This window comes from Ailuropoda melanoleuca, chromosome X (genome assembly GCF_002007445.2).
Source record: "Ailuropoda melanoleuca isolate Jingjing chromosome X, ASM200744v2, whole genome shotgun sequence".
NCBI lineage: Eukaryota > Metazoa > Chordata > Mammalia > Carnivora > Ursidae > Ailuropoda > Ailuropoda melanoleuca.
Window position 1 is genome coordinate 105,054,089 of NC_048238.1, and position 6,822 is coordinate 105,060,910.

Consider the following 6,822-nt stretch of genomic DNA (forward strand, 5'->3'; position numbering starts at 1 on the left):
TTCCATACAAATTTAAGGACTATTTGTTCCAGTTCTTTGAAAAATGTCCTCGGTATTTTGATCGGGATAGCATTGAAAGTGTAGATTGCTCTGGGTAGTATGGACATTTTAACTATGTTAATTCTTCCAATCCATGAGCATGGAATATTTTTCCATCTTTTTATGTCTTCCTCAATATCTTTCAAAAGTGATCTATAGTTTCTAGCATATAGGTCCTTTACGTCTCTGGTTAAGTTAATTCCAAGGTAACGCATGGTTTTTGGTGTTATTGTAAATGGGATGGATTCCCTAATTTCTCTTTCTTCAGTCTCGTTATTCGTGTATTAGAAATGCAACTGATTTCTGGGCATTGATTTTGTATCCTGCCACCTTACTGAATTGTTCTATAACTTCTAATAGTTTGGGAGTGGATTCCTTTGGGTTTTCCATATAGAGTATCATGTCATCTGCAAAGAGAGACAGTTTGACTTCTTCTTTGCCGATTTGGATACCTTTTATCCCTTTTTGTTGTCAGATTGCTGTTGCAAGGACTTCTAGTACTAAGTTTTTGCCCTTTTAAGCCATTCATTTTGTGGTCCCTTTTACAACAACCCTAGGAAACTAAAACACCTATTTAACTACTGGTTCTGTTTCTTTGGTAGACTTCTGACTTATACAACGTTCATTTGGTGAAAATTTATCTTTCTAAGTGAAATTACAGGACTTTTTTCCCCCCTCAGGCTATCTCCATAACCACTTTTGCACAAATGGAACTGCTTTGTTTGTTAAGATTTTTTTTTATTTTTAAGGGGCTTCTGGGTGGCTCAGTCAGTTGACCATCTGACTCTTGGTTTCAGCTCAGGTCATGCTCTCAGGGTTGTGAGATTGAGCCCCACAATGGGTTCTGCACTCAGCAGGGAGTCCACTTAAGATTCTCCCTCTTCCTCTGCCCCTTCCCCCTCTGTAGATTAAAATAAATAAATCTTTTCCAAAAAGTTTTTTTTTTTATTTTTAAGTTATCTCTACACACAATGTGGGGCTGGAACTCAAAATCCTGAGATCAAGAATCACGTACTCTACTGACTGAACCAGCCAGGCGTCCAACGAATGGAACTACTTCTAGGAAATGTTTGCAGGAAAAAAGTAATGGTCAAATAAATGTGGAGACACCTGGGAAAAGATAACTTTGACTTCTTTCTTACAGTTCTGCTCAGATACTTTATAATGAGAATGATAATATATGTCAAGTGTCTCCAAGACAGATCTATAAAATGTAGCATTTTCCAAAATTACATACGCTTGGAAATTCTGTTCAGGTATACATATTAATATCTCCCAAAAGTAATGCTTCTTGAAAAACACTTTGGAAAATGCTGGATTAGAACCAAATTAAATTATTTTCTATGCATTACCTTTTTTTTAAGGATATGATCTCTTGATCAATATAGAGAGAAATGCAGAGCTAAAAATAAGGAAAAGTTAACATACAGAACAGCAGAGCCAAGTGTGCAACATATAGTAGTTCTTGAAACTTTATGTCTCCTTGAAAACCTGACAAAACCCTTTGCCAGCTCTATTAGTTAGGATAGGTTAGAATGGTAGAACCTAGGCTGTGGTAATGAATACTTACTGGCCTTACGCAACAGAGGCTTGTCCTGCATGTCATAGTAACACGTATAGTAACATAACAGGATCAGATGACCTCCAGTCAGTGACTTGGGATCTGTGCTCTTCGCAACTTGTACCGATGCCATCTGCAAGTGTGCCACTTACAGCCATAGAGATTGGAGAGAGAAGGCACATGGAGGATGTACAGACTTCTAACTGCCTTGGTCCATATCCCATTGGTCACATTCTGATGGCCAGAACTCAACATACAGTGCTAATTCATTGCAGTCATGTCTTCCATTTTAGTGGGAAGTAGGAGGCAAAATATATAGGGCCACATAGAAAAGAGTGTAGATTTGGTAGTGGGAAAACAAAGCATTTCTTGGCTGATAGCTTTTTTTTAAGATTTATTTATTTATTAGACAGAGAGAGACAGGCAATGAGAGAGGGAACACAAGCAGGGGGAGTGGGAGAGGAAGAAGTAGGCTCCCAGCGGAGGAGCCTGATGTGGGGCTCGATCCCGGAACGCCGGGATCACGCCCTGAGCCAAAGGCAGATGCTTAACCGCTGTGCCACCAGGGTGCCCATCTTGGCTGATAGCTTTTATTCCCATCTTTGCTTCTTAACTATGGGCTTATATTGACTGCAGGTTTTCAACTAATCCTGCACCAGCTAAGCATTCATCCCTTGGGATTGCAAAAGGTGGGCTTGCTTTGGTTTTGGTTTTGTTTTTATCTTTTTGGGATGGGCTTCATTGATAATGCTATATTTCGGGATCCCATTCAGTGACAGTCACTGACAGTCAAGTTGAAATTACGACCTTTGTCAATACAAATACAAGTTGCATAAAATAAACAGCATAACACACTATTTCCTTAATTTCTTCTCATATTTTTAAAGCAATTTTGCTCTTTAGCAAAAGTACCATAAACCCATCGATCTCAAAGCCAAGATTTAAATTTATATACCATCTCTTTTCTGGTTATCTCAAGTCAGCAATTTCAGGATCTGTTCATTTTTTTTTCAATAAAATAAATAATTTAACAAATGATCTAGTCTTTTTCCTATAAAATAAAATATTTAACAAATAGCACTGACGTTGCCTAAGCAGTAATTACTGCCAACTTTGGAATCAGCGATGAATGAAAGATACAATTTTAAAGCAAAACATTCCCAGGTCCAAATCAAGTACCTTCTCCTCGTAAACTTCAGATGAAAACTATCCCAACCTCTCAGTTTTCCTTAGAGTCTGGCTATCGGTCCCCTCTGGCCGTGGTGCTGCCCCCTTTTATCTTTTTAATATATTACCATCCTGGCTAAGATTCCAGTGGAAAATCAGCTACTCCTGCTTTAAAAGTCGCAAGCTGCGCGCTACTGCCTTCTCACTACCTGCCTCTGTAAGAGTGATGCTGCTGTTTGTCTTTGCTGCCCTCGCCTTTCTCTCTCTCCCCCACGGATTCTTATACCCCATTGGACCTTCTCATTTTGAACCTTTAATCCTTTGTCCTGTCTCCTTCGTGCCCACTTGAGAAGTAATACAAGTAAAGCCAATACACTACCTTTCCCTATGAAACGTCCTTCCAACTGTGTGACGGTACTTTTGTAATCAGTGTTTCCCTGACAACTTGAGTACCTCAATAAATGGAGAGAAAGGGAACTCATATTTACAAAGTGTCTACTGTGTGATATTACATAGTATTTATTCTCACCAAGCTAGGCACTTCCTGCACATTCTCTCATTTGCATGTGCCACCTTACTCCCCATTCCAATAGGCGTACTGAAGGAGTTACGCCTTTCTCTTCGCTTCTCGGAATGTTAAAAATAACTGGCACTGACTAGATTAATTCAACAAAATTATAAGGTATTTCCCTCACATATATTCCCTGTTGCCTGTGTAGAAACAGCCTTAATAAGGGATGCGGCAACAGGGCTGAGGTCCTGTCTCCCTGAACATAGCTAAGCCAATTACAAAAATATGCTGCCATCCAGAGCTTCATAGGCCACATCAAAAATGTGGTTTATAATTATTTGTTTAGAATGGTCTCTTAGGAAGCAGACAGCATTTCTCCTGGTATAACAATTTTCCTTTCTGAAAGAACATTTACTTTGAATAATTTTAAATAGTATGTATTCATGCTCACACCTTTTTCCTGGCAACTGCGTTCTTTTTCATGACCAGGAAAATGTGAGTTTTATAGGAAGAAAAATGCAAGATAGTAAAAGGGTGGTTTTTAAACATAGTTTTCAGAGACATTTATTTTTTATTTCTTAGAAACACAATTTCTATGATGCATGATAATGCCACCAGTGATTTTTAGTTCAGGCATTTCAAGGACATAACCTGAAAATATATAAAAAAAAGAAAAAAATTGCTTTACTTGCAAGATACATGAAGAGCCAATATAAACTGCAGCTATATTGTTGTATGTTTTTCTGCACAGAGAACCAAATAATAAATTCACAACTGATCAAATACCCACACATTCTAATGCGTGTGTCTTATCTGGTATTAACATCCTGAGCTGCAGTTGAGGGACACAGTGTGTCTTTTGTAGGTTGTTTTTTTTTTTTCCTTTAAGTAGGCTTCACACCCAGCGTGGAGCCCAACACAGGGCTTGAACTCACGACTGAGATCATAGACTTGGGCTGAGATCAAGAGTCAGGCACTTAGCAGACTGAGTCACCCAGGTGCCCCCACAGTGTGCCTTTTAAAAAAATTGTTAATTCCAGTAGAGTTAAAATACAGTGTTATATTAACTAATATAACACTGTTTATGACTATTTGTTGAAAGCCTATCACAGGCAGGTGCTGAGTTAGGGCCTGCGGTGCAATGGTGAATAAAACCAGACAAATTCCTTGCTTCACAGTGCTTATCATCTAGTAGAAGAGATGGAAATCAAGCAAATCATCAAATGGATAAGAGTAGAATTTTAAACTGAGAAGATTCAATGAAGAAAATGTACATGAGATAAGCAAAATATATAAACCTTGGTGGATCTAGGAATTATGTGAAGGCTTCCATGCAGATGTGCCTTTTGAAATGAAATCTGAGGAATGAAGAAGCATTGACTAAGGGACAGGGAAAAGGGGGAATGATATTCCAGGAGGAAGGAGCAACATTTCAAACATTCAGAATCAGGCAGAAAACAAAGAAAGCCAGTCATGCTAGAGGGAGCTGAATGCAGGAGAAACAGAAGGGTTAGGCTGGGACTAGACCAGGTAGGACACTACAGGCCCTGGTAAGGACCGAAGTTTCTGTCCCAAAAGCAATGGAATCTATGGAGAGGTTCAGTCCGGAGGCGAGGGAGCAACAGGAGGCAGGGAAAGCAGATGGTTTTTTCCCCATGCAGTTACCTTTACTGATGCCACTTTTTTCTTTTTTTTTAAATTGAAGTATAGTTGACACACCATGTTACATGAGTTTCAGGAGTACAACATAGTGATTGGGCAAGTCTATGCATTATGCTGCACTCACCGCAAACATAGCTACCATCGGTCACCGTGCAGCGCTATTACCCTACCGTTGACTATATTCCCTATGCTGCCCCTTTTCTTCCTCTGACTTATTCCTTCTATAACTGGAAGCCTATATCTCCCCCTGCCCGTCACCCATTTTTCTGGCCTCCCCACCCCTTTGCCCCTGGCAACCATCAGTTTGTTCTCTGTATTTATAGGTCTGCTTCTGCTGTTGTGCGTTTGCTGCTTCATCTGTTTTGTTTTGAACTGATTTCTCTGGCCTCCGTGGTGTTCTGATTGGATGGAGACACACGTGTGACTATAGGGAGACTGGTTAGGATAAAATTGCACTTGTCCAACCAAAGGATGATGGTGACCTGGAATAGTCTCAAAGGCTTTGAGTGCCACCTCATACCATGCAAAAGCAGTAACCCCAAGCGTATGCTGATTCGTGCTCCATTCCTCCACTCCACTCTCTGCAGGTCCGCGTTACACTTGTTTCTGCCTGTTCTGTCTACTGCAGATGGAGCCCTGCTCCCTTGCTGACTGGCTGCTGGACGGGTTTTAGCCCGTTGGAGGCACCAACAGGACACTGCAGGACAGGAGGAGAGAAAGGTAAGGGTAGTATTTCTCCCCAGCTCCTGCCTCTGCACCGCTTCTCTGCTGTAGTTGTATCCTTCACAGTGACACCTCTTGCTGGGTGACCTTTCCTCCATAGGTCCTCTCAGCTCCCCAAGCCTTTAGAAGTGCCAGTCATTTGAAATAAAATACTTTGTCCCCTTTCCTGAAGCAGTTATGATTATGTATGCAAGTTTGTGATTCAAATAAATCTCGACTTAGATTATTAAGTGCATCATGCTATTAATATAAAGCAAGAAAGCAGCAAAAGAACTAGTTCAGGTTAGTAAATCATGTAAACTTGGGTGCCAGTCTACCTCCATTTAAATCCCAGCTTAGTCATTTCTGAGCTGTGTGACATTGTGCAAATTATTTTGTCTAGAAGCACCCTTACCTCCCTTCACTCCTCTAGCCCTAGTGATGGTAATGGTTTCCTGCTGTTGCTAGCCTTTGGGGCCTCAACATCCATTGTCAGTCCTCTTAATCCTGCCTCACATCTCTAGGAAATCTATTCATTAAAGTGGTTTCACTTGGGGTGCCTGGGGGGCACAGCCAGCTAGACATTCGACTCTTGGTTTTGGCGCAGATCATGATATCCTGGTCATAGGACTGAACCCCACGTAGGGGTCTCGCTCAGCATGGAGTCTTCTTGGGATTCTCTCTCTCCCTCTGCCCCTTCTGCTTGTTCTCTATCTATCTATCTCTCATAAATAAATAAATCTTCAAAAAAACATGGTTTCACTTGAGCCACCTAAGGGGAAGGTTATTTCCTCCTAGAAACATGATTATACAAAATGCAATGGAAATAATCATTTCAGAAAGACAGAAACCTAAGTGTACTGAGGGATGCAATAGACCATAACCACAGAATGCAACACATCCATATAAAATGTGACAGTCTGTTATCCTCAGCCACCTTGAAGTGAATACCTACACTTGAAGACAGAATTAGGTCAAAACCTAGCCTTGAACAACACATACCAGGGATAGAATACTGGGATGCCTAAGTTTCATATGAATATCTAGATGCTTGAGATCATCTAGAGATAGCATATCTGGATTCGTTCCTGGAGTTCTAGCTGTTCCTGCACACATTTTGGCTATGTAAATGGAATGAGTTCATTTGGTCAATTATATCCTCTGGTAGACATATCCCCAG